The sequence below is a fragment of the Mercenaria mercenaria genome, chromosome 4, assembly GCF_021730395.1.
Source record: "Mercenaria mercenaria strain notata chromosome 4, MADL_Memer_1, whole genome shotgun sequence".
Taxonomy (NCBI): Eukaryota; Metazoa; Mollusca; class Bivalvia; order Venerida; family Veneridae; genus Mercenaria; species Mercenaria mercenaria.
Genome location: NC_069364.1, coordinates 67449731 through 67476362, shown reverse-complemented (window position 1 = coordinate 67476362; position 26632 = coordinate 67449731). Strand labels below are relative to the sequence as shown.

Sequence of the window (26632 nt, the reverse complement as noted above, 5' to 3'; positions counted from 1 at the left end):
TCAAGAAAATATTCTATTCCATAGAACTGCATGTATCACTGTAAAACACTGCACGTTCGGTCGAATTGTTATCCTAGTGTACGTAGCAGGTAACGGCTAGTGAAAGTGTAGTTTATTCTAAGAGCGAATCACGTGACATATGTTGGGCGTGAACTCGTGTTCATTCAGTAGGCTGTCAGTAAAGCACGAGGAAGGACGCATATCGAAGCAGCGAGGAAGGACACAAAGCAGAAAGGTAAATATATTAAAAAGAATGTTTATTACATTTCGCTTGTTAGATTTTATTTGATATTCAGATTGTTTTTTTTTTTTGTGTTGTTTTAAAAATAGCATCACTTTTCAGATTTTCTCGAGAGTGATTTGGCGGGAAGAATTTTTTTCTGATGATATGTTGATTTACATATGATATGTATAAATAAAGGTCAGTTGTAACTTTCAGTCATTTCTGTTGACTTTGATTTTTCTTAAGGTGATGTCACTTTTTGAATTTCCGGTGAATAACAAAAAACCAAAGAATAGTTCCTTCCAAAAACCGTTATATTGTGATTCAACCAAATAGTTTCCTTTGTCTACCAGAAAGGAACAATTCTTATATCTTAATATTGAGATTTGGTACCTTTATAACAGACAATAGACTAAAACAATAGACATTCATATGTGACGTTGGTGAGCTCAACAAAGCAATTTCAAGCACAAATATTAATGTGGAAAGTAAAGTAAGTTACACACTACAATATCCGTCCAAGATACTTTCAAAAACGATGCATTTGCAGAATAGAGAGATAAAAATAATTTTGACAGCTGGTGAAAACTAATGGCAAATTTTGACAGGTATATGATGACTCATGACCTATTTTTTTTTTTCTGTTATTTCTAACTTCCAGTTTGATTTTCAAAAAATGGGTATTCTTTATTGTAGCTTGACTCATGACCTATTTTTTTTTTCTGTTATTTCTAACTTCCAGTTTGATTTTCAAAAAATGGGTATTCTTTATTGTAGCTTACAACTCGTACATTAAAACAATAAAAGAATATATTGTTACCTCACTGTCGTTTTGTCTATCCATCTCTCGTACGAATTCCTATTGTTTCAGTCATTTGTCAGTAATTAGAGCAACTCAGTGTTGCAATCATACAAAAAACATTCCTTATTTTTACATAGATATTGAGGATTTATCTAATGAGCACATGTATTGGAAACACAATTTCAATACCGACTGTATATTGTAATAATGCTAAACTATCGCAGCCGTGACGTGTCCTTAAAATGCTAAAAACTCAGTCAACAAAAATGGTTGAAACCCACAAATGACCTTAATTTATGCATGCTGTCAATAAACCAATTAATTCCAAGCTGGGATTTGAGAATAAATGTAATTTCATCAGTTTTCATACACACAATCTGTAAATTTAGAGATTGAAAAATCCGTAAATTTATAGATTGTCTGTAAATTTAGATAATCTGTAAATATTCCACTTTCTTAGACCTGATATTGTCCACCAGCTTGCAGATACTAGTCAATTTTCCTTATTCTGCTTATATCCATGTGTTTGGTACTCCTGAACCGAATTAGCTGCACCTAAATATGTATATGCTAGCATATGTGTGCATCGTGTGTAAGTCGATCATTGGTTAGCAAGTGGTAAAACATTGTCTAGTGTCTCAGTACCTCAATGTAAGTGCAAAAGTCCTCGGTGTACTTGTGAATTTAGTTCCTTCTTACTTCCATAAAATCCGTATTCTGTAAATGTTTCAGTACTTCGTATTACCCTGATATGCCTAGTGCAAATGCATAGTGTTTGTTCTTATAGTGTTCTAGCGAATTTAGTAATTTATTTTCACAATTTTTGTAGTTTGAAAATACATATACATATAGCAACAAGCTGGTAACATTGCCCGATCGGGCTTTCGCCATAAAAACTAATATTTCTTGAAAATAATGAAGATATTTCTTTCAAACTTGGTCCATTTAACATAAGATACAAATTAAATGTCATACTTTGGGGATCAGAGGGACTACAGCATGTCCAAACTGTAACATTGACATACATGGAGCAGTCTTCATATTATTTCTCATAAATACTTACTGAAAGTCAAGGTCATATTTAGGAGTCAAAAGTAATTGTAAAATATTGTCAGGGCCATAACTTATAGTATGGAGCATTTTTTAGCTTGACCTTTCAAAGAAAAAGTAGAGCTGCACTCGCTCCGGTGTCAACGTCTGTGCCAGAGGCATTGCCGTTGGTTAAAGTGTTGATAAAGTCAAATATCTCTGTTACTATCCCAAAAATATTGACTTGAAACTTAAAATAGTTATTTACTATCAAAGTCTACACCAGGAGAAACAATTTCCATAACTCTGATTTGAATTTTGATGGGAGTTCTGCCCCTTTTTAACTTAGAATTTTCGGTTTTAAAAGGTTTTTGATAGTCAGATATCTGTAAATATCAAAGCTATTGACTTGAAACTTTGAAATAGTTTAACTACTATCAAAGGCTAGACCAGGTGAAACAATCTACATAACTCTGATTTGAATTTTGATGGAGTTATGCCCCTTTTGGACTTAGATTCTTTTGTTAAAATTCAGATAAGAATCAAAAATCTCTGTTACTATCAAAAGTATACTGAAATGAAACTTAAAATAATTATTAACTATCAACAGTGTACACTTGGAGAAACAGTCCCCATAACTTTGTTTGAAAGTTGTCAGAGTTATGCCACTTTTTAACTTAGAATGTTTGTTTAAAGTTTTTACTGGCAAAGCTCTAATTTTGAGTCAAGCACTGAGAAAAGTTTAGCACGCTGACTTTTGGACAGCTCTTGTTAGCTTAACTGCTCAAAGAAGAGTCTTAGTTTATCTACTCGCCGCCTCGGTAGCCTAGTGGTAGAGCGTCCACTTTGAGTGTGGGAGGTCGTGGGTTCTATCCCCGGCTGCGTCATACCAAAGACGTAAAAAAATGGTACTAGCAGCTTCCACGCTTTGCGCTCAGCATTAAGGGGATAGTGCTAAGACTGGTCAGCCCAGTGTCAGTATAATGTGACTGGGTGGGGTATCATGCCACGTGTCTACGGCGTGATATTTCAGTGAGGCAGCACTATAATGTTTTTGGCATTGTGCTCATTGCTACAAGTAGACATGTCGTTTATATGACTGGAAAATTGTTGAAAAGGATGTTAAACCTGAACACACATATTCTACTCACCCTGGCATTGGTGTAAGTGTCTTACCTTGGTTAACTGCATGTAAGTACATATGGCTATCATTTAAAGGCATATTTTTGTACTTTTTTTACTTATTTTTTCCTTTCTATGTCAATTACCAACCTCCGTATATAAGGTCATGGTCTCATAAAACTGATGTTATTTGGCCAAATTATGCCCCCTTTTGGACTTAAAAAAATCCTGGTTAAAGGTTTACATGCATGTTACTATCTCCAAAACTAATTGAAACTCTACAGGTGTCTTCTGGGTTATAAAACTTAGTGATAGCATCAAGTCCAATAACTCTGACCTGCATTTTGATCAAATTATGCCCCCTTTAATACTCCTGATTAAAGTTGAAGAATATCTAACTATCAACAATAATAGCATACAAAGCTTTGAAACTTTTTTTTTACTTTTTCTAGTTCAGTTTCCAACCATACTGGGTCAAGTCACATACCTCTATTGTATTTTGGGCAAATTTTGTCCACATTTGGAGATAGAAAGTCCTGCAAATTTAACTGTCTCCAAACTGATGCAGACATTGAATTGAAATTTCACATGTCTTAAAGGGTTTAAAAGTAGGTGACAGCATCAAGTCCTGTTAAGTCTGACTTGCATTTTGGCCAAATTATGCACACTTACTATCCACAACTATAATGCAGATATTGGTTTAAAAGTCTAGATATCTCAGCTTTTCAGGATAATATTCCTGCTTCTGGGACAACAATCAAATAGTCGAGCATTGGCTGTCTTACGTACATGTGCTCTTGTTTAAGATTTTCTTAAGTTCCATGTATTTGGTGCTGCAGATAGTTCTACCAATCAAGTCAAATTGATAGATATTTAATCCCCAGTTATAACTTGCTTATTACTGGAGGAACATAATTATGTCAATGCAAAAAAGTTGTCAAATACATGCATATTGTATGATGTAAGAAAATGTTTTGATTGTAATAAAATAAATTAGATTCTCTTTTTAAGCTGAAATTAAGATACATGTATAATGTTATTTGTACCATATCGCACATTGTATATAAAACCAAGAAAAAAACTCTTTAGTATTTACTTTGAAAATATACAATAGAATGAAATGACTTAACACTAACTAAACTAACTAAAAAGGTATTTCATTGTTCCTCGTACAGGTGTGTACATATTTGCCAAGTAGGATTATTTGTGTTAGCTAGTACTATATCTAAGCAATGTCAAGAACAATAAACAATTTATTTCAGGCTGATGAGTCTGTGATTGGTGATCTGCACCTTCTTTGCAACCCAAGTTTGTTCTGATGTCTGCCATCATTCCAGCTGACTCTCACAGTGGTGAACTTTAAAACAGCTGTCAGAATGGGAACCAGAACTATTACCTGATCAGTGAAAGCCAAGACATTTTCCTTGTTCAAGTGAGTACATGTAGAGAAGTTTATACAGAATCTGTATGCTTTTCTAGAGATGGTTTGTAAACAAGTTAAATGAATGTCTTTACATTTTTTCAGTCTAAAATGATGCTAAGTTTAAACAACCTAAATGCACCAATTTCCTAGATATATTTTGTTCTGCTGCTATTTGATATTTAAAAAATGAGCTAAGAATCTACAAAAATGGCAGCTCCTGTATTTGTACAATAGTACTAAATAGGTAATCAAGCAGCAGTTTCATGCAGGTTGGAAAATGGCGGAAAGAGAATCCAAATTTTATAGCTCAACTATACAGAGTATAAGGAGAACTATCCTACTCGCCCGTTGTTGATGTCAGCATCTTTCCAAGTCCCCACCTTGGTTAAAGTTTTTTACACTTTCTATTTTTTTCACCTTAACTCTCTTATTACTGGATGGATTTGCTTTAAATTTAAAATAGATATGCCTCACCATCACCCACATCATCTGACATATGGGCCGTAACACTCACACCAATATTTTATGATTTATTCCCCCTTTTTACTTAGAATTTCAGGTGAAAGTTTTGGTGCACTTTCACACTCTCCGAGTTATTACTCTACAGATTTGATTCAAAATTAAAATAGTTGTTCCACATCATCATCCACGTCATATGACACAAGGTGCAAAAGTCTGGCATCAGTTTTTAGAATTATGCCCCCTTTTTAAATGAAATGTCTGGTTAAAAGTTTTGGTGCACTTTCACTCTATCTCAGTTATGACTGCATAGATTTGATTCAGACTTAAAATATTTCTTCCACATCATCAACCACGTCATATGACTCAAGGTTCATAACTTTGGCACAAATTGTTCATGAATTATGCCCCTTTTTTCATAGAATTTCAGGTGAAAGTTTTGGTGCACTTTTACTCTATCTTTATTACTGTATGTATTTGATTCAAACTTGAAACATTTGTTCAACATCATCACCCAATCATATGGCACAAAGGCCATAACTCCTGCACCAATTTTTCATGAATTATTCCCCCTTTTGACTTAGAGTTTCAGATTAAAGTTTTGATGCACTTTCACTCTAGCTCAGTTGTTATTAAATGGATTTGATTCAGTCTTAAAATAGTTGTTCCACCTTATCACCCACATCATATGACACAAGGTCCATAACTCCTGCACCAATTTTTAGCTCAACTATTCAAAGAATAGTAGAGCTATTGGACTCACCTGTGTGCGGCATCTGCATCCCAATTTGGTCAAGTTTTTGTATGTAAGCTGGTATCGCAGTAATGCTTGTGGGAATGGATTGAAACTTCACACACTTATTTACTGTGATAAACTGACTTACATTGCACAGGTTCCATAATGCTATTTTGCTTCTTTACAAAATTATGCCCCTTTTTAGCTCGACTATTCGAAGAATAAGTAGAGCTATCCTACTCACCACGGCGTCGGCGTCACACCTTGGTTAAGTTTTTCGTACCAGTCCACATTTTGACAAAGTCTTTTGAGATAAAGCTTTGAAACTTTCAACACTTGTTTACCATCACCATGGCCAGTTATAGGCAAGAGTACATAACTCCATCAAGGATTTTGACTGAATTATGGCTCCTTTTGACTTAGAAATCATGGTTAAGTTTTTCGTACCAGTTCATATTTTGACAAAGTCTTTAAAGATAAAGCTTTGAAACTTTCAACACTTGTTTACCATCATCATGGCCAGTTATAGGCAAGAGCACATAACTCCATCAAGGATTTTGGCTGAATTATGGCCCCTTTTGACTTAGAAATCATGGTTAAGTTTTTCATACCAGTTCATATTTTGACAAAGTCTTTTAAGATAAAGCTTTGAAACTTTCAATACTTGTTTACCATCACCATGGCCAGTTATAGGCAAGAGTACATAACTCCATCAGGGATTTTGGCTGAATTATGGCCCCTTTCGACTTAGAAATCTTGGTTAAGTTTTTCGTACCAGTTCATATTTTTAGCTCGACTATTCGAAGAATAAGTAGAGCTATCCTACTCACCATGGCGTCGGCGTCACACCTTGGTTAAGTTTTTTGTACCAGTCCACATTTTGACAAAGTCTTTTGAGATAAAGCTTTGAAACTTTCAACACTTGTTTACCATCATCATGGCCAGTTATAGGCAAGAGCACATAACTCCATCAAGGATTTTGGCTGAATTATGGCCCCTTTCGACTTAGAAATCATGGTTAAGTTTTTCGTACCAGTTCATATTTTGACAAAGTCTTTTAAGATAAAGCTTTGAAACTTTCAACACTTGTTTACCATCATCATGCCCAGTTATAGGCAAGAGCACATAACTCCATCAAGGATTTTGGCTGAATTATGGCCCCTTTGACTTAGAAATCATGGTTAAGTTTTTCGTACCAGTTCATATTTTGACAAAGTCTTTTAAGATAAAGCTTTGAAACTTTCAACACTTGTTTACCATCATCATGCCCAGTTATAGGCAAGAGCACATAACTCCATCAAGGATTTTGGCTGAATTATGGCCCCTTTTGACTTAGAAATCATGGTTAAGTTTTTCGTACCAGTTCATATTTTGACAAAGTCTTTTAAGATAAAGCTTTGAAACTTTCAACACCTGTTTACCATCACCATGTCCAGTTATAGGCAAGAGTACATAACTCCATCAAGGATTTTGGCTGAAATATGGCCCCTTTTGACTTAGAAATCTTGGTTTAGTTTTTCGTACCAGTTTATATTTTTTGTAAAGTGTTTGACATATGGCTTTGAAACTTTTATCACTTGTTTAGTATAATAGTCTCTATCTGTAGGAAAGAGAAAATAACTCTGTCATCTATTTTGGCTGAATTATGGCCCTTTTTGGACTTTGAAATTGGTTCTGTTTTCATACAAGTCCATGTTTTGTCAAAACTATTTGACATATGGCTTTTAAACTTTGAACACTTGTTTATCATTGTGATTTCCATCTGTAGGCAAGAGTACATAACTATTTTGACTGAATTATGGCCCTTATTGGACTTTGAAATTGCCTCATATATTGCCATTTAGTGCAAGACTTATCGAAATCATTGTAATACAGGAACATTTGTCTAATCTATTTATTTCTTTTGTCTGAATATCCGTAGAAATATTTTGACCCCATTCTTCAATCAATTCTTCGAATAGTCGAGCGCGCTGTCATCAGACAGCTCTTGTTTGTAAAGTGTTTGATGTATGGCTTTGAAACTTTTTATCACTTGTTTAGTATAATAGTCTCTATCTGTAGGAAAGAGAAAATAACTCTGTCTTCTATTTTTGGCTGAATTATGGCCCGTTGTGGACTTTGAAATTGGTTCTGTTTTTATACAAGTCCATGTTTTGTTAAAACTATTTGACATATGGCTTTTAAACTTCGAACACTTGTTTATCATTATGATTTCCATCTGTAGGCAAGAGTACATAACTATTTTGACTGAATTATGGCCCTTTTTGGACTTTGAAATTGCCTCATATATTGCCATTTAGTGAAAGACTTATCCCAGTAGGCATTTGACGTCGGTTAGACGTCGTATAGACGTCGGACCCCGACGTCGGATTAACGTTGGATTGTGGTTGGATTTGCAAACCGTTTAGACGTCGGATCCTGACGTTGGCTAGACGTCGCAATCCGACCATTTTCCAACCTAAATCTAACCACTTTTCAACCAAAATCTGACCAAATTTTCAACGTAATTTGCAATTAAACAAGTAATCAACACATGTATTTTATCATCTTTATTTCATATTATGGCGACGTAAGTCTAATACAGTAAGTCCAAAAAGTAATGCAGTAATTGAAACTTTCAAGTTTCGTCATTTTTGTATGATTCTTCAACTCCGCCAACATTTCCACCTGAAATGTATAAAATTTGACAGTTTCATTATTTAACATATACAAATATACTAGTGCTATTACTAAGAGCATAATTAATACGTGCCAAACAAATATGTAATATTTGAAATTCAATGAAAAAATTATTCTATAACTTCGTAAAATGTAATTAAAATGAAATTGCTGTTTAAAGTAACAAACAAAAATAAGTAAATTTTTTTTAAAAAAATACGGAATATAAATCAGTATAACTTTTAAAATAAGTATAATTTTTAAAAATCTGTTACTCACGTTGCGGATCCTTCCCTTTGTGTAAAGTATTTATAAACTTGCTCTATCTTATCCCAATAAATATCAAATTACAGGAAGATTGTGTAAACCGATGCAGGCTTATCTCGCGAATGTGTAACTAATAGACAACATGTGTAGAAGAGAAGATCTATGTGAATTTAGAATAATTTATACATGTGTATAGAATGCATTTTTATATTGAACAGTTTAAAGTTCGTGAAAAAATCCGTCTCCGAAAATAGGCAATCTCATGCGATATTGTAACATAATTATTATAATGTTTGTTGTGAGAATGAACTATTATTAATAAGCGCATGTTCAGGCCTTTATGAAAACAAGTAAATATCTTTAAACTATACTAGCAAAATTATACCAGTTAGTTTTATAACTAAAAACATTTATCAGACTTTCTATCTAACCTAATTCCAACGTCTTCTAGACGTCTAAGTCTGACGTCTATTAGACGTCATGGATATGACGTTGGTTAGACGTTGGATTCAGGTCGCCGACGTCGCGACCAAAATCCAACGTCTAACCAACGTCGGTACAACGTCAGGTGTTTACTGGGATCGAAATCAAAGTAAAACAGGAACATTGCTTGTCTAATCTATTTATTTCTTTTGTCTGAATATCCGTAGAAATATTTTGACCCCATTCTTCAATCAATTCTTCGAATTTCATGATTTTTGCCTGTCATTTTTTTTTTAATTGGTCAGTTTTCCTTAGAGTTGTTGCCCTTTAAATGTTTAAAGATCTGCAGATGTGTACATAACAAACCAACCAATTGGTAGAATTTCATTGAACTTCTTTCATTCTTTTCTATGAACATTTATTAGAAACATGTGAATTTAAGTTACAGTGAAACACCGCTCGCTGGAGGTCGCAAGGGGATGAGCAAAATGCTCGAGTTATCCATGGTTTCGAGCGACCCAAACATTGACCAACATACGAAGAAAATTGAAGTTTGGTTTACCAATTGTCATCGAGACCATTTGCAGAGGAAACGGTGATTCGTAATAATAACACACTCGTGACATTTAAAAAAAAACATATTACAAACGTTATTTATGATAGATCGTAAATTGCACATGTGAAGAAACAGCTAAGACATTTTTTTTACTTGAAATACTGTAATCGAATTCGAAATTTTCTTCTCCAAATTAAGATCTCATAATTATCGTCTCAATTTTATGAAAAGGCTTTATTTGCATGCAAACAACTGTTGATTAAAATATTAAGATCTCATAATTATCTTCTCGATCCCGCAGACAAAAGTAATAATTAATAACAATTTTGATCAATAAAATTTTTCTTCCACCTTCATCAATAATTAATCTCATTATCAGATAAAATATACCGACAAACAAACATTTAAGACAGTGGGGGAATAGACCATGCAATTCTAACGGCGTGTGAAAATTTTAAATTAACCGATACATTCTGACCGCCGAAGGTGTGAAAATTTTGACACCTCTGCTCGAGTTTGCCATAACCAACAAAGAGTAAATTAATACACAGGGACCAGGTGTCATGCTCGAGCGATCGAGTTATCGACGCTCGACCCAGCCATGGTAATTTCACATAGAAAATAGAAGGAAATCGGCCGGGACCACATGAATTGCTCGAGTGAGCCCGGGTGCTCGAGTCATCGATGCTCGAGCGAGCGGTGTTTCACTGTATGTACCCACACCTGGTCACCACTTTGCCTTGGTCACACACCCTCCCCCTCTCCCCTCACAAAAAATCTTATTCTTTTTAAGTATTTCTTTTCAAACCTTTCAATGAAAACTTATCAACATGCAAAGTTGTACCATTCCCCCACCTTAATCCTCCACCCAGTCATGCCCACCACCCCAATCATGCATCACCCTGCCCCCTCCACCCCCCACAACCCCAACCCCACCACCAGTTTTTTTAATTTTTAATTTTCCGTCAGTATTTATAATCAACATGTGATATTTTGTACCCTGCCACCCCAACCAAAAAATAGCATTCATTTTGTGTTTAATTGATTTTGACTAATGAAATTATTTGCTTCTTAGTAACATCCTTAACCTTTTGTCGGATATATTTTTAGCTCACCAGAGCACAAAGTGCTCAAGTTGAGCTATTGTGACCAGTCATAGTCTGTCCGGCGTGCGTCTTGCGGCGTCCGTCGTGCGTCAGCATTTGCCATTTTGCCTTGTGAACATTCTGGAGGCCACATTTGTGACCCAATCTTTATGAAACTTGGTCAGAATGTTAGTCTTGATGATCTTTAGGCCAAGTTCGAAACATGTTGGGTTAAAAACTAGGTCAGTAGGCCAGATCAAAGGGAAAGCTTGTGAACACTCTATAGGCCACATTTGTGACCCAATCTTTATGAAACTTGGTCAGAATGCTTGTCTTGATGATTTCTAGGAAAAGTTGGAATCTTGGTCATGTGGGGTCAAAAACTAGGTCACCCAGTCCAATCAAAGGAAACCCTTGTGAATACTTTAGAGGCCACAGTTTTGACTCGATCTTTTTGAATCTAGGTCAGAATGTTTGTCTTAATGATTTCTATAGCATTTGAAACTGGGTCATGTGGGGTCAAAATCTAGGTCACTAGGCCAGATAAAAGGAAAATCTTGTCAATACTCTAGAGACCACAGTTGTGACCCTATCTTTATGAAATATGGGCAGGTTGTTTGTCTTGATGATCTCTAGGTCAAGTTTTAATCTGGGTCATTAAGGGTCAAAAACTAGGTCACATGGTCGAATCAAAGGCAAAGTTTGTGAACACTCTAAAGGCGACAATTATGACTCAATCTTTATGAAACTTGGTCAGAATGTTTGTCTTAATGATTTCTAGGTTAAATTCGAAGCTGGCTCCTTTGGGGTAAAACACAAGGTCAGTAGGCCAGATTAACTCTTGTGAGCAATATATAGGGCCATCATGGCCTTCTTGTTTGCCATTCCTCACCACAAACCCTTTTGGCGGGGGGTACCAATTCAGCGAATTTGCTTGTTCACTGTCTTGATATGGCATGCAGTGTAAAGGTTCAATAACTCTACTTTGCATTTTTACAAAATTGTGCTTTTCTTAGCTCACCTGTCACATACAGGGTGAGCTTTTGTGATCGCCTGTCATCCGTCAGTCTGTTCACAATTACTTGTGAACACAATAGAGACTACGTTTTGCAAGCAATTTTGATCAAACTTGTACAAAACGTATTGGCATGATATCTCAGTTCCTTAAGAAAACTGGCCAGATCCCATCATGGGTTCTTGAGTTATTGCCTCTTAAAGGATGAGAATTTACGTGCTTGCGTCAACAATTTCTTGTCTGCACGATATTGGTTTCATTTATGATTTTATTTTAACCAAACATGCTCACTAGAAATATATCACTAGAAAGGTTCCAGAGTTATGGCCCCTGAAAGGCCAAAAATTAGCTATTTTGACCATGTCTGCACAATAGCAGTTTCATTTATGATTTGATTTTAACCAAACTTGCACACAAATTGTATCACTATAAGATCTTGGTTCTTTCCTTGAACTGGCCAGATTCCAATATGGGTTGAAGAGTTATGGCCCCTGATAGGGCCAGAATGAGCTATTTTGACCTTGTCTGCACAGTAGCAGCTTCATTTGTGATTTGACTTTAACCAAACTTGCACACAAGTTGTATCACTATAAGATCTGTATACTTTTTTATACGCCCAAAGGGATGTACTATGTTATGGCCACAGTGTCCGTCTGTCTGTCAGTCTGTTGGTCAGCAATTTCCCTTCCGCTCTTTAACTCTTGAACCCCTTGAAGAATTTCAAAGAAACCTGACACAAATGTTCACCTCATTGAAAAGAGGTACAGAGTGGATGTTTCGGATGGCTCACTTCAAGGTTGAGGTCACACTTTGTGGTCAAAGATCAAATGACTTTGTTTTGTGTGTATATTGCTCTGCATTTGCATTGTATTGCAGTGCTCTTGTTTTTAGCTCGACTATTCGAAGAATAGTCTAGCTATTCTACTCACCCTGGCGTCGGCGTCGGCGTCACACCTTGGTTAAGTTTTTGCATGCAAGTAATACAGCCATCAATTAAAGGCAATAGCTTGAAAATTTACTTTTTCTTTTTCTAGGTCAATTACCAACCTCTGGGTCAAGTCCCATAACTCTGACATGTATTTTGAGCAAATTAGCCCCCTTTTGGACTTAAAAATTTTTGGGTTTTTAAAGTTTTACAGCAAGTTACATGAAAGGGTTACTATCTCCAAAACTAATGCAGATATTGATTTGAAACTTCACATGTGTCTTCGGGGTTATAAAACTAGTTGATAGCAGCAAGTCCCATAACTTGACTTTCATTTTGGCCAAAATTATGCCCCCTTTGAATTAGAAATTCTGGTTAAAGTTTTGCGTGCAAGTACATACAGCTATTTCTAAAAGGCATATAGATTTAAAAACTTATTTTTTCTTTTTCTAGATCAATTACCAACCTCACTGGGTCAAGCCCCATAACTTGACATGTATTTTGAGCAAATTATGCACCCTTTTAGACTTAAAAAATTTTGTTTAAATTTTTTACATGCAAGTTACTATCTCCAAAATAATGCAGAAAATTGATTTGAAACTTCACATGTGTCTTCGGGGTTTAAATCTAGTTGATAGCAGCAAGTCCATAACTCTGACTTTCATTTTGGCCAAATTTACCCCCTTTTGGACTTAGCAAATTCTGGTTAAAGTTTTGCGTGCAAGTACATACAGCTTTTTCTAAAAGGCATATAGATTTGAAACTTATTTTTTCTTTTTCTAGATCAATTACCAACCTCACTGGGTCAAGTCCCATAACTTGACAGGTTTTTTGAGCAAATTATGCCCCCTTTTAGATTAGAAAATTTGGTTTTTAAAGTTTTTACATGCAAGTTATTATCCCCCAAAACTAATGCAGATATGATTTGAAACTTCACATGTGTCTTCGGGGTTATAAAACTAGTTGATAGCACAAGTCCAATAACTCGACCTCATTTTGGCGAAATTATGCCCCCTTTTGGAACTTAGCAAATTTGGTTAAAGTTTTGCGTTGCAAGTAAATAAAGCTATTTCTAAAAGGCATATAGATTTGAAACTTATTTTTTTTTTTCTAGACCCAATTACCAACCTCACTGGGTCAATCCCATAACTCTGGCATGTATTTGGGCAAATTATGCCCCCTTTGGGCTTTGAAAATTCTGGTTAAATTTTTACATGCAAGTTTCTATCTTCAAAACTAATGCAGATATTGAATTGAAACTTCACATGTGCCTTCGGGGTTATAAAACTAGTTGATAGCAAGTCCCTTAACTGATAATTATGCATTTTGGTCAAATTATTCCCCCTTTTTAACTTAAAACTCTTTTGATATTTAACCTTTTTGGGTAATATTTTCCTGCTTCTGGGACAATATTTCGAATAGTCGTGCTTGTCTGTCTTACGGACAGCTCTTGTTATTTGGAAGATCCTTTTTTTGTTCATTTACAGTAATTTTTTTTTAATGACTTCCCTTTTATGTTGCTATAAATAGCTTTTTAGCTAACCTGTCACTTCATGACAAGGTGAGCTATTGTGACCGCTTGATGTCCGTCGTCCGTCGTCTTAGTCTATCGTTCGTCAGCAATTTCTAAAAAATCCTTCTTCTTGAAAACCACTGGGCAGAATTACACCAAACTTTACAGGAATAATCCTTAGGTGGCCTTCTATCAAAATTGTTTAAAGAATTGAATTCCTTGCCAGAACTCTGGTTGCCGTGGCAACGAATGGAAAAAAAAAATTTAAAATCTTCTCGTCCAAAACCACAGGGCCTAGGGGTTTGATATTGGTGTGTAGCATATCTAGTGGTCCTCTGCCAAAAAATTTTTTAAAATTTTTAAATTATCCCCCTAGGGTCAAATATGGCCCTTGCCCCAGGGGTCACATGGTTAAATAGACTTATAGGGAAAACTTTGAAAATCTTCTTGTACAAAACCACATGGCCTAGGCTTGATATTTGGGATGTAGCATCATCTAATGGTCCTCTACCAAGATTGTTCAAGTTATCCCCCTAGGATCAAATATGGCCCCGCCCCAGGGGTCCCAACCTTTACATAGACTTATATAGGAAAAAAAGTTTAAAAATCTTCTTGTCTGAAACCACAACTCTTAGACCGTTGATATTTGGTTTGTAAACATGTCTTATGGTCCTCAGCCAAAAAAGTTCAAATTGTACCCTTTGGTGAAAAGAGGCCCTGCCCTGGGGGGCCAAGTTTTATATAGAAATTATTAGGAAAAGCTTTAAAAATCTTCTTGTCTGAAACCCTACAATCAGTAGGTCAGATAATGGAAAAGCTTGTGAACACTCTAGAGACCACATTTTTGGCCCAATCTTTATGAAACATAGTTAGAAAGTTAATCTTGATGATCTCTAGGTCAAGTTCGAAAACTGGGTCATTGGGGTCAAAACTAGGTCAGTAGGTCAGATCAATGGAAAAGCTTTTGAACACTCTTTTTAAAACCTACTTTTGACCCAATCTTTATGAAACATGGTCAGAACTTAGTCTTGGTGATCTCTAGGTCAAGTTTGAAACTAGGTCATATGGGGTCAAAAATTAGGTCACCTGATCAAATCAAAGGAAAAAACTTTATGAAAACTTTAGAGGCCACAATTGTAAAATCAGTCTTGAAGCAACTGGATCAGAATGTTTGTCTTCATTATGCATTTCTAGGTCAAGTATGAATCTGGGTCATATGGGGTCAAAAACTAGGTCACCTGATCAAATCAAAGGAAAAGCTTGTGAACACTTTAGAGGCCACAGTTGTAACTCAATCTTTATGCAGATGGATCAGAATATTTGTCTTCATCATTTCTAGGTCAAGTATGAATCTGGGTCATGTGGGATCAAAACCTAGGTCACAAGGTTAGATCAAAGGAAATACTTTTCAACACTCTAGAGACCACAATTTAAGTTTGAAATCATGAGAATTAGTCAGAATGTTTGTTTGGATAATCTATAGGTCAAGTTCAAATCGCGGTCATATGGGGTCAAAAACTAGGTCACCGGCCAAATCAAAGGAAAAACTTGTGAACACTTTAGAGGCCACAGTTGTAACCAAATCTTTATGAAATTTAGACAGAATGCAGAGTTACAGGTAAGCTGCGTATTTGCATAAATACTCAATTAAAATTTGCAAAATACCCAATAGGTTTATTTTTAATGATTATCAGAACTCAAACAAAAACCCAAAATACCCAATTCCCATCCAGATGCGTGTGTATCTTTGAAATACTAAATTATTCGTCCGCATATGTCTACTGTTCGAATGTTACTTTTGTCAACTGTATCTGTCTCGGGCACTCTATAACAACAATGCAGCTAAATAAAATGGAGTTGGAAAAAAATCCAGAGGAATTAAAGCAGTCTAGTGTGATAACCAACTTTTTAATCCCCCGCCGTGGCGGAGGGATTATAGGAATGGTCTGCGTCCGTCCTTCCGTCCGTCTGTCCGTCCTTCCGTCCGTAACAAAATCGTGTCCAGTCCATATCTCCTAAACCCCTTGAAGGATTTTCATGAAACTTGGGTCAAATGATCACCTCATCAAGACGATGTGCAGAACCCATGAGTTAGCATTGTTGGTTCAAGGCCAAGGTCACAACTCAAGGTCAAAGGTTTGAGCCTGCCATTTTGTGTCCGCTCTATATCTCCTAAACCCCTTGAAGGAATTTTATAAAACTTGGGTCAAATGATCACCTGATCAAGACGATGTGCAGAACCCATGAGTCAGCCATGCCGGCTCAAGGTCAAGGTCACAACTCCAGGTCAAAGGTTTGAGCCTTCCATTTTGTGTCCGCTCTATATCTCTTAAACCCCTTGAAGGAATTTTATAAAACTTGGGTCAAATGATCACCTCATCAAGACGATGTGCAGAACCCATGAGTCAGTCATGCCGGCTCAAGGTCAAGGTCACAACTTAGGGTCAAAGGTTTGAGCCTTCCATTTTGTGTCCGCTCTATATCTCCTAAACCCCTTGAAGGATTTTCATCAAACTTGGGTCAAACGATCACCTCATCAAGTCGATGTGCAGAACTTATGAGTCAGCCATGTTGGCTCAAGGTCAAGGTCACAACTGAAGGTCAAATGTTTGAGCCTTCCATTTCGTGTCCGCTCTATATCTCCTAAACCCCTAGAAGGAATTTTATAAAACTTGGGTCAAATGATTACCTCATCAGAACGATGTGCAGAAATTATGAGTCAACCATGCCAGCTCAAGGTCAAGGTCACAACTAAGGGTCGAAGGTTTAAGCCTTCCATTTGGTGTCCACTCTGTATCTCCTTAACCCCTTAAAGGATTTTCATCAAACTTGGGTCAAATGATCACCTCATCAAGAACTCATGAGTCAGCCATGTCAACTTAAGGTCAAGGTCACAACTGAAGGTCAAAGGTTTCAGCTCTGTATCTCCTAAACCCCTTGAAGGATTTTCATGAAACTTTGGTCAAATGATCACCTCATCAAGACGTTGTGCAGAATTCATGAGTCAGCGATGTCAGTTCAAGGTCAAGGTCACAGCTAAAATCAAAGGTTTACCCTTTCACTATCCATAGCAGTGGCGGGGGATTTAGCTGTCTTTCAGACTGCCTTGTCCTGTTGGAATCAGATAGGGAGAAGTTTGTTTTACGTATATTAAATGATAATATTTGTAGTTGTATAAGTTAATTACCTGTAAATAAAATAGTGAGTGATCTACTGGGCCAACTACTGTGTTAAGCGCAGTAAACAATAATTCTTATAAAAAAATTACACATTCTGGCAATCGTGTAAAAAAACAAAAAAAAACTTGGAGTGAATGGAAAACCAAGCATAATGGCTGCTGATTAAAGGCGAGTTAAACGAAATGACCCAATAGAAGTGAACATTGCGGGGTAATATGTGTTAGAATACCCTATTGACTTTAGGCAATACCCAATTAAAACCAGAATGATGGGGTATTCCCAATTCATTCTGAAAGCTTATCTGTTGCTATGAGAATGTTTGCCTTGATGATGTTTAGATCAAGTTCAACTCTTGGTCATGCGGGGCTAAAAATTTGGTCAGTAGGCCAGATCAACTCTGGTAAGCGATGTATAGGGCCATCATGGCCCTCTTGTTTAGATGTACGATGGTATCTTAGTACCAAATAAAGGAAATGGATTATAACTTTACACACTTGTCCAGTCATAAGCTGATAAGCACTGTGCAGGTTCGATAACCCTGTCTTGCATTTTTACAACAAATGCCCTTTTTAAGCTCAACTTTTCGTCGAAGAAAAAATAGAACTATTGCACTCGTCCTGGCATCTGTATTGGCGTTGGCGTCTCCGTTGCCGTTGGTTAAAGTTTTTGATAAAGTCAAATATCCCTGTTACTATCAAAGCTATTGACTTGGAACTTGAAATATACTCAGCATCACTGAAAGTTACCGCCTTAATGGCCCTTATATTTTAAAAATCACACTGGACTGTGTTAAAAGCATAACACGGCTACAGTTTTGATGCAACTGAGACATCACTGGTGTAAAGATTTGTCAACTTCAATTAATCCACTTGAGGCACGGGCTGCACATGCAAAATGACTTTTTTAAGCAATGTCGACATGACTGTACGAAATGTCTATTGCAAATCATTCATCGCACTTGAAAGTTAGTTGACAGACTAAAAGGAATATGTAAAAAAATCCAGAATATCCTTGCTAAGAATGCTCGTTTAAGGCACAATCAACACCATAAGGCCATTGACATGGTTGACGCCAAACTTTCATGTTGTGGAATTGCACGTTGTATGAGCTGTTCTCACATAACAGTCATGAATGGGTTAGGAGACATGATCAGACAGGGTCTATGAGTAATAGACCGCACACAGGCCATGAAAAAGTGACATAGATATTGTATAAACAAGTAAAGAGGTATATATTAAGTGGTAACTTTTCAATGACGCCAAGTATACTTGTTATGTCTCCCCCCCCACCCTGCCACCCACCTCCCTCTGGGGGAGACATATTGTTTTTGCCCTGTCCATCCATATGTACGTCACATTTCATTTCCGAGCAGTAACTGGAGAACTGTTTGCCCTAGAATCTTCAAACTTCATATGGTTGCAGGGCTGCTAGAGTAGACGACCCCTATAGATTTTGGGGTCACTCCGTTAAAGGTCAAGGTCACAGGGGCCTGAACATTGAAAACCATTTCCGATCAATAACTTGAGTACCACTTGACCCAGGATGTTGAAACTTCATAGGATGATTTTACATGCAAAGTAGAGGACCCCTATTGATTTTGGGGTCAGTCTATTATAGGTTAAGGTCACAGGGGCCTAAACACTGAAAACCACTTCCGGTCAGTAACTTGAGAATCACTTGACCCAGAATGTTGAAACTTAATAGGATGATTGGTCATGCAGAGTAGGTGACCCCTAACGATTTTGGGGTCACTCTGTTAAAGGTCAAGGTCACGGGCCTGAACATGGAAAACCGTTTCCCATCAATAATTTGAGAACTTCTGGACCCAGAATGTTGAAACTTCATGGGATAATTGTTCATGCAGAGTAAATGACCCCTATTGTTTTTGGGGTCACTCCGTTAAAGGTCAAGGTCACAGGGGCCCTGAACATTGATAATAATTTCCGATCAATAACTGAGAACCTCTTGATCCAGACATGTTGAAAAACTTCATAGGATGAATGGACATGCAGAGTAGATGACCCTATCGATTTGGGGTCACTCTGTTAAGAGTCAAGGTCACAGGAGCCTGACATGGAAAACAATTTCCGATCAGTAACTTGAGAACCACTTGACCCAGAATGTTGAAACTTCACTGGATTATTGAACATGCAGAGTAGATGACCCCTAACGATTTTGGGGTCAGTGTATTAAAAATCAAGGTCACAGGGCCCTGGTCATCTAATATCATTTCCGGAAAATAACCATTTAGGGCTGCTAGAGTACACGACCCCTATTGTTTTTGGGGTCACTCCGTCAAAGGTCAAGGTCACAGGGGCCTGAACATTGAAAACCATACCAAAGTAGATGACCCCTATTGATTTTGGGGTCAGTCTATTATAGGTCAAGGTCACAGGGGCCTAAACATTGAAAACCATTTCCGATCAATAACTAGAGAACCACTTGACCTAGAATGTTGAAACTTAATAGGATGATTGGACATGCAGAGTAGATGAACCTATTTTATTTTGAGGTCACTTGATGAAAGGTCAAGATCACAGGAGCCTGAACAGTGACTTGAGAACCACTAGGCCAAGAGTGTTGAAATTTAGCGGGATGACTGGACATGCCAAGTAGATGATCCCTATTGCAGCCAACCATCAGTGTCTCTTTGACTGTCACTCATGACCCCTATTGGCTTCTTGCCTATAGGACTTTGCATTGGTGGAGACATGCACTTTTTACAAAAGCAATTTCTAGTTAACCTTCAAAGTCTGTACCAGTAGAAACAATCCCCATAACTCTGATTGAATTTTGACAGAATTATGCCCTGTTTTAGCTCCACTACTCAGAGAATAGCGGGGATATACTACTCGCCCCGGCATCAGCGTGACACTTCTTGGTTAAAGTTTTTCGGCAACTTTTGTTTTTCTGTCATATCTTTGTTGCTATTGCTTATATCTTACTGTAACTTCATATAAACATTGTCCAGTATACAAACAAAGTATGTGTATGGGCTGAGCCCATTATGCCCAAGGTCAAGTTCACCAAGGTGTTATACTTCGGTTATTTTTAAGGTTAAAGTTTTTTGGCAACCTTTGTTAGCTCACCTGTCACAAAGTGACAAGGTGAGCTTTTGTGATCGCGCGGTGTCCGTCGTCCGTCCGTGCGTCCGTAAACTTTTGCTTGTGACCACTCTAGAGGTCACATTTTTCATGGGATCTTTATGAAAGTTGGTCAGAATGTTCATCTTGATGATATCTAGGTCAAGTTCGAAACTGGGTCACGTGCCGTCAAAAACTAGGTCAGTAGGTCTAAAAATAGAAAAACCTTGTGACCTCTCTAGAGGACATATATTTCACGAGATCTTCATGAAAATTGGTCAGAATGTTCACCTTGATGATATCTAAGTCAAGTTCGAAACTGGGTCACGTGGGGTCAAAAACTAGGTCAGTAGGTCTAAAAATAGAAAATCCTTGTGACCTCTCTAGAGGCCATATTTTTCATGAGATCTTCATGAATATTGGTCAGAATGTTTACCTAGATGATATCTAGGTCAAGTTTGAAACTGGGTCACGTAGGGTCAAAAACTAGGTCATTAGGTCTAAAAATAGAAAAACCTTGTGACCTGTCTAGAGGCCATATTTCCCAATGGATCTTCATGAAAATTGGTCAGAATGTTCACCTTGATGATATCTAGGTCAAGTTCGAAACTGGGTCACGTGGGATTAAAAACTAGGTCAGTAGATCTAAAAATAGAAAAACCTTGTGACCTCTGTAGAGGCCATATTTTTGATGAGATCTTCATGAATATTGGTCAGAATGTTCACCTTGATGATATCTAGGTCAAGGTCGAAACTGGGTCACGTGGGATTAAAAACTAGGTCAGTAGATCTAAAAATAGAAAAACCTTGTGACCTCTGTAGAGGCCATATTTTTGATGAGATCTTCATGAATATTGGTCAGAATGTTCACCTTGATGATATCTAGGTCAAGTTCGAAACTGGGTCATGTGGGGTCAAAAACTAGGTCAGTAGGTCTTAAAATAGAAAAACCTTGTGACCTCTCTAGAGGCCATATTTCTCAATGGATCTTCATGAAAGTTGGTCAGAATGTTCACCTTGATGATATCTAGGTCAATTTCGAAACTGGGTCACGTGCCATCAAAAACTAGGTCAGTAGGTCTAAAAATAAGAAAACCTTGTGACCTCTCTAGAGGCGATATTTTTCAATGGATCTTCATGAAAATTGGTCAGAATGTTTACCTTGAAGATATCTAGGTCAAGTTCGAAACTGGGTCACGTGGGGTTAAAAACTAGGTCAGTAGATCTAAAAATAGAAAAACCTTGTGACCTCTCTAGAGGCCATATTTTTCACGAGATCTTCATGAATATTGGTCAGAATGTTCATCTTGATGATATCTAAGTCAAATTCGAAACTGGGTCACGTGGGGTCAAAAACTAGGTCAGTAGGTCTAAAAATAGAAAAAACCTTGTGACCTCTCTAGAGGCCATATTTCTCAATGGATCTTCATGAAAATTGGTGAGAATGTTCAGCTTGATGATATCTAGGTCAGGTTCGTAACTGGGTCATGTGCGGTCAAAAACTAGGTCAGTAGGTCGAAAAATAGAAAAACCTTGTGACCTCTCTAGAGGCCATATTTTTCACGAGATCTTCATGAAAATTGGTCAGAATGTTCACCTTGATGATATCTAGGTCAAGTTTAAAAGTGGGTCACGTGCCTTCAAAAACTAGGTCATTAGGTCAAATAATAGAAAAACCTTGTGACCTCTCTAGAGGCCATATTTTTCAATGGATCTTCATGAAAATTGGTCAGAATTTTTTATCTTGATGATATCTAGGTCACATGTGCTCAAAAACTAGGTCACTATGTCAAATAATAGAAATAACGACGTCATACTCAGTTGAACACTGGGTCATGTGGGGATAGGTGAGCGATTCAGGACCATCATGGTCCTCTTGTTTTTCTGTCATCTCTTTGTTACTTTTGCTTATATCTTACTGTTACTTCACATAAACACTGTCCAGTATACAAACAAAGTATGTGTAGGGGCTGAGCCCATTATGCTCAAGGTCAAGGTCACCAAGGTGTTATACTTTGGTTATTTTTAAGGTTAAAGTTTTTCGGCAACCTTTGTTTTTCTATCATATCTTTGTTACTTTTGCTTATATCATACTGTAAGTTCACATAAACATTGTCCAGCATACAAACAAAGTATGTGTAGGGGCTTGGCCCATTATACACAAGGTTAAGGTCACCAAGGAGTTACACTTGAATTATTTTCATGTTAAATTTTTTTGAAAGCTTGGTTTATAAGACATATCTTTGGTACTTTAAAAGATAATGGCTTGAAATTAAAAGTATTTGTTTATAATCATCTGCATGTGTGGCTACATACCCCATGACTCTAATTGTGTCTTTGATAGAATTATGCCCCTTTTGTACTTAAACTTTTTTGCAAATCTTCGCTTTCTGGATACTACTTTAATGCAATATAAGATAAAGACTTGAAACTTAAAATGTATCTTTATCATCATCATCTGCATATGTGGTAACAATCCCCATAACTCTGATTTGTATTTTTGACCAAATTATGCCCCTTCTATACTTACATTTTTTACAAACATCATTTTCTGGACATAACTTTGGTACTATATAAGATAATGACTTGAAATTCTTGATATCTTTATCGTCATCATCTGCATGTGTTGTAACAATCCTAATAACTCAAATTTGTGTATTTGATGGAATTATGCCCCTTGATGTATCTTCCTTTTAAAGTAAAGGTCTCTTATTCAGACATATATTCATTTTACTGTCAAATCCTAGAATAGTGGAGCTCGCTGTCTTACGGACAGCTCTTGTTAACTTAGAATTTTTGGTTAAAATTTTTGATAAAGTCAAATATCTCTGTTACTATTAAAGCTTTTGACTTGAAACTTAAAATAGTTATTTACCTACACCAGGAAAAACAGTTTCCATTACTTTGATTTGAATTTTGACAGAATTATGTCCCTTTTTAACTTGGATTTTTTTTACTGGCAAAGCTCTATTCAGAGTCAAGCACTGAGAAAAGTTGAGTGCGCTGTCAAGATGGCTCTTGTTGACTTTTGTATTCATTCAATTGACAAGGCTGTGGAATAGTGGAGCATTGCTGTCCTCCAGTAGCTCTTGTTAATGAATTATGTCCCCTTTTACTTTGAATTAAGGGTAATTTTGATGCATTTTCACTATATTATAGTTATTACTAAATGGATTTAATTAATCCCCCACAACAAGTGGTGGGGGGGTTATAAGAATGGTCTCTGTCCTTCCGTCCGTCTGTCGTAACACTTTCCCGTCCGCTCCATATCTCCTAAACCCCTTGAAGGATTTTCATGAAACTTGGGTCAAATGATCACCTCATCAAGATAATGTGCAGAATCCACGAGTCAGCCATGCCAGCTCAAGATGAGGGCCACAACTGAAGGTCAAAGGTTTGAGCCTTCCATTTTGTGTCCCCTCTATATCTCCTAAACCCCTTGAAGAAATTTTATAAAACTTGGGTCAAATGATCACCTCATCAAGACAATGTGCAGAACCCATGAGTCAGCCATGCCAGCTCAAGGTCAAGGTCACAACTGAAGGTCAAAGGTTTGAGCCTTCCATTCTGTGTCTGCTCTATATCTCCTAAACCCATTGAAGGATTTTCATCAAACTTGGGTCAAATGATCACCTCATCAAGGTGATGTGCAAAACTCATGACTCAGCCATGCCGGCTCAAGGTCACAACTCAAGATCAAAGGTTTTAGTCTTCCATTTCGTGACTGCTCTATATCTCCTAAACCCATTTCAAGGAATTTTATAAAACTTGGGTGAAATGATCACTTTATCAAATTGGTGTGCAGAACTTACGAGTCAGCCATGCTGGCTCAAGCTCAAGGTCACAGCTTAGGGTCAAAGGTTTGAGCCTTCCATTTTGTGTCCACTCTGCATCTCCTAAACCCCTTGAAGGATTTTCATCAAACTTGGGTCAATTGATCATCTCAAGAGCTCATGAGTCAACCATGTCAACTGAAGGTCAAGGTCACAACTCAAGGTCAAAGGTTTGAGCTCTGTATTTCCTAAACCCCTTGAAGGATTTTCATAAAACTTGGGTCAAATGATCACCTTATCAAGATGTTGTGCAGAATTCATGAGTCAGCCATATCAGTTCAAGTTCAAGGTCACAGCTAAAGGTCAAAGGTTTGCCCTTTCACTATCCATAACAGTGGCGGGGGATTTAGCTGTCTTTCATACTGCCTTGTTCAGACTTGTTTCACATCATCACCCACACTATATGGCACAAGGTGCATAACTCTTGCCTCAATATTTTATGAATTAACGACTGTTACAGCTCTCAGGCTTCTAATTTTGTATAGCACATACTCACGGGTACTAAACAGTGCCTGCGGCACTGCCTGTGCCGACGAGGATTGAAGGCACCTTGCTTCCTGTACCGCAGGTACTTCGTCAATGTTTACAAAACGAGCGAGATCTGTGAGTGATTTTTGTCATTTTTATCATTTTGTAACTGCATGAAGCATTTTTTCAAAAATCGGGGAATGTAGCGGGGTGTAAATGTATCTTATCTACATATCCATGCTTAAATTTGTGGCAAAAGATCAATTTCCTAGAAACGTAAGGACAAATAAGTTTGGAATGAAACGTGATTTTTTTCACATCAGTGACTGTTTAGACTCATTTCTTTTCGCTGACCAATACGATGCCGTCTCTGCCGTCGTAAGTCATATTTATAAATGACATGTGATCTGCTAAAACATAAAACGTGTCCAGAAAATTCCGAATTTGAACGTTATGCCAATTTTGAAAAAGTGCCGCAGGCATTTCGACGATGCCGCAGCCCCTTCGAGGTGCCGCAGGCACTTCGAAAAGTTTCATAAATTTGGTCCATAACTAACCAAATCTCAAATAACTCGCATTCGTACGATTTATATTTTATATTCACAAATATAAAAAGTATAGCAATCGGTTTATCTTTGCGGGTAATCTTAAACTCTAGTACGCGATTGTTCCGGTCAGTTTATTTCCCAAATATTATGCTTTTTGAAAATTGCCTTCTCTGTCCATCCTATGCTGCCCGATATGTTATTCTTTTTTTTTTAAAGTTTTGTTTGCAGGAAACGAATAGGTTTTTACGTACATGTAAAAATTCTCCCGTTTGATCGTTTATGAGCTATACTTATTAAGTTCTCCATTTTTCTGAAAACATTTTTACAATATAGGGCTATATTTTTTTTTTTGTAGATATACTTAATATTTCCAGGAAACGTTAGGCTATTAAAATAACTACAGAAAATTTCAACATCAATATAGTTTCTGATTTTATACCGAAATACAATGTAACTGTCTAGCTAGTAAATGTTAGCTGTCCACAATGGGCTCTTACACAAATGGTATCGAGATTGTAATGTGAATCATCGCAATAATATTTACAGGAAACTTCTGACTATTGAGACTCTTATTAGAAAACTTCGCTTTATCACGATAATTTCTTGAAGTATCGCGACAGCTTATATATTGTAACCTGCCTTTCTCATGGCAGAGGTTATAATGCTGTAATTCGGTCAAAAATGTGCTTCCGTGGTGTAGTCGAAAGAAGTCTCTAGTAAATAGATCCTAATTTTTCCATTTTTTTGCGCAATTGTGCGTAAATCGGGAGCCAAATGAGCATTTTTTCACTCGTGGAATGAATTTTAAATAAAATAGGACACTTTTCATGCTAATACTCGCATGTTTTCGAGTTGTTTTACGTGAAAACAAAGTAGGGTTTTATTCTGCTGACCGCTTTCTGAAATGCGGCAATATGAGGGTACCTGACTTCAGTTGACTTGCATTTCACTGCATACTATTAAACATCCCTTTTTCTTTTCGTTTTCTTGCAGGAAATGTACGGGTATCTTGTGGAAAATAGGTCTACGACGGAGTGAAAATCTAGAAACTGTAACAAAATTGTTCTGAAGTAGCTGAATTTTATCTGAAAATTTTTATTGGTATATAGCCTAAACCTTCATAATGGATTGATATTTAAAGCGTTACAAGGTTTGGTCCCTTTTATTTTACAACTATAAAGTCAATTTACTACAGTATCATGGGGGCATTTAGTTTCCGCCCTTCTGTTTCTCTGTTCTTCCACTTGTCTAGCTTCGGCCAAATTTATGTCCCGATACTTTTTGA

At 36.9% G+C, this 26632-nt stretch overlaps 2 long non-coding RNA genes across 4 annotated transcripts in view; one reads left to right on the top strand and one right to left on the bottom strand.

Annotated features, from left to right (window-relative positions):
• The first annotated feature begins 143 nt into the window (after window positions 1–143).
• LOC123552004 (uncharacterized) overlaps window positions 144–26632 on the top strand; it is a 60187-nt gene continuing 33698 nt past the window's right edge. For all 3 annotated transcript variants that reach the window (XR_008370654.1, XR_008370653.1, XR_008370652.1), the window contains exons 1-2: window positions 144–235; window positions 4439–4608. This is a non-coding gene — a long non-coding RNA (uncharacterized LOC123552004). The remainder of the gene's footprint in view (window positions 236–4438; window positions 4609–26632) is intronic.
• On the bottom strand, window positions 8329–9259 carry LOC128556428 (uncharacterized). The gene is made up of 2 exons (XR_008370655.1): window positions 8732–9259; window positions 8329–8461 (listed from the first exon to the last, which is right to left on the bottom strand). It is a non-coding gene; the product is annotated as an uncharacterized LOC128556428 (long non-coding RNA).